The sequence below is a fragment of the Urocampus carinirostris genome, chromosome 15 (assembly GCF_059441175.1).
Source record: "Urocampus carinirostris isolate Australia breed hairy pipefish chromosome 15, RoL_Ucar_1.0, whole genome shotgun sequence".
Classification (NCBI taxonomy): Eukaryota; Metazoa; Chordata; class Actinopteri; order Syngnathiformes; family Syngnathidae; genus Urocampus; species Urocampus carinirostris.
In genome coordinates this window covers 28,971,797-28,974,500 of record NC_142363.1, presented here as the reverse complement: position 1 = coordinate 28,974,500, position 2,704 = coordinate 28,971,797, and positions in this window count along the sequence as shown.

Genomic DNA, 2,704 nt, shown 5'->3' with positions numbered 1-2,704 from the left:
AATCGAGACCGGAGGTAACAAATGCATACATTATAATCTCCACATCGGACTGGGACAGCATAGGGCGAATTTTAGCAATCTTGCGAAGATCGAAGGAGGGTCAAACAGAGTTGCAGGACACAACCGAATGTTTGATCTTACATTACACAGTCCAGCGTTTTTCCGAATTGCTCAGTCCACAATTTAGTAGATTTGGGAGTCCACAATTGAAAGGATTTGGGAGTACAGTCAATAAACATGCCCGATTAAAGTCGCCGTCAACGATAAAGCTCCGTTGGGGTAGTGCAAGCTGATGTTTAGCAGTGGGCAGAAGATTTAGCGCTATGCTAACGTTAGCATCTGGTGAAACTGTTAGCTGTGGAAAGTATACAGCAAACACAAAGACCACAGTTAACTCTCCCGGTACATAGCTAGAACTCCATATCGAGTGAGCAGTCTGTGTCAATGGTTCCGCTATTATTGTAGCGCGTAGTCTCCAACCCCTGTTTTTACCGGAGTCTTCGTCTCGTTCGAGCCGGTGATGTAATGCGGCGTCGGGAAAGCCAAGACTCCGTGATGGCAAAAAAAAGTCCTCCAATTCCGGAGGTTGTTGGTGGCGATCCGCAGCTCAATTCACTCATTGTGGACGGATGGATCTGGATCTAGTTGAGTGTCATTTGCGTAGCAATGGTAACTGATATTCTACTTGTGAATAATATTCCCTAACGGAAGCATGTAAATGCTGAAAAGAAGGGGGACAGGTACTGAACCCTGTGGAACACCACAGGTAACACTAAAGAGCTCGGATGTCATTTCACCAAATTTACCACAGTGCGTACTATCTGAGGGGTATGATAGACTTGCGAATAATATCATTTACTTTATGAATGAATACATTCGGGCTACAAAGCATATTCAAACTCAACATTTAGCACAAAACCTGCACCCAAAAACTCCAAATGACCTACACCCAGGGAAATTTGTGAGTCAAAAAGCCTTTTCCCCAATAGATCCGTAGGCGTCGAATTGTGAAATATTTCAAATTTAGTCTCCGCCGCATGTCTGAACAGTTGCAGTAATAAATCGCCGACGCCGTGCCTCTGTCAAAGGCCTCGTATCCCAAGATCCTTTCTGTTTTTGGTAAAGACTATCCGACGCTTTCATTCGTCACTGGTGAGTCAAACACGTTTACGAGGAAAATCGCGGGGAAAAAAATGATAAATCGGTGGCGTCGAATACCACCTTCGATCTCGGCGTGTGATGTCATGTCGGCGTTATTTTTATAACGGATGCGCTCGCTTTTCTGGCACTGAGATATGTCGTGATGTGCTGAGTGACATTTACCGTAAACGATGACTTTGCGGGGGGAAACAGAGGTCGTTGATTAATGGACCCACAGACTGTACATGTCAAAGGGTTTTTGAGTCTGAGTGGGTTTTGTTTTTGTAAAGCGATCTTCAAATCGATAAGAACATTATAAAAACCTTGGTTTTATTGAGAGGATTGTTTTAACCCGAAGAAACAAGTGAGGGCATCATAATGTATACACTCTACTGAACATTATCCAGGTGACCAGTGTTCCCTCTAAGCTGCGCGTGTGCGCAATTGCGCACTGCTCGCACATTCCCTGCGCAGAAAATCTAGCCGGCGCACAAAAATGAGGGCTCAAAATTATTAATTAAGAAGCGACTTAAGTCAAAGTTACAGTGCATGAAGGTAAAAATACACGGGTTCCCCCGACGTTGTGTCCTAAATGCGGTATTTTGAAGTCGAGTCAGAGTCGAACGAAGTTGAGTAAAGTTAGTAGAGTTTGTCGAGAACCGGCTTCTTCGGCTCGGCTCACTAAAAGGAACCGGCTCGTTCGGGTCCTAAACGGCTCTTCGGGTTGTTTTTGCTTCTTTCATCCCAACATGACCAAATATTATGTAAAACTTTGCACAACATGACTTAAAAGAAGGGGGGAATAGAACAAAAAAGAAAAAAATACCAAAATGAAAAAGTAGTGAAAAGCTGAGAAAAAAAGAAACAAAAGGAAGAGAAAAAAAAGAAGGAAAAATTTAGAAAAAAAGCCAGAAAAAAAAGAAAAGAAAGAAATGTAGGAAAAAAGTAAATAGAGAACAAAAAGAAAAAAGTAACAAAAAAGTAGAAAAAAAACACGGAAAAAAGAAGAAAAAGTTTGTGTTGCGATCAAATAATTTCCAATTCTATCAAGTGAATCTTGTTGCCAACATTGTACTTCCACTAAAAAATGTGATTAAGTACAGTTCTGTATCTTGCAACCGACTAAATAAGCCCTCAAAAATGTTAATATTATGCGACAAAATATATCAGGAAATAAAAAGAATCACTCAGATCCGAAGACTGGCGGAGAGCGGGAACGAGCAAGGCGGGAGTGACACTTCCGTGTCGGAAGAAGACAGGCGGGAATGGCGAGTCGTTTGACCAGGGCTGGAGATCAGAGGCGATGTCAAGTTCGTAATAGTGGTCGTAGGCAGGCGGCAGGCAGAACAGGCGTAGTCAGGTTCGGAAACGGGTCGAAAAAACGGGAATCGGGCAGGAAACGGGTTTCAACCGGGACGGAGTCGGACGGGAACGCTCACTGAGTGAAACAACAGTTCGCAACGATCTGACGGCGGTAACAGGGAGCCGGGGGGTTTAAAAAGTGACAAGGAGCCAATCAGCGACCATTTTAATGATTTAATTACGCCTTATGTATAATTATAGA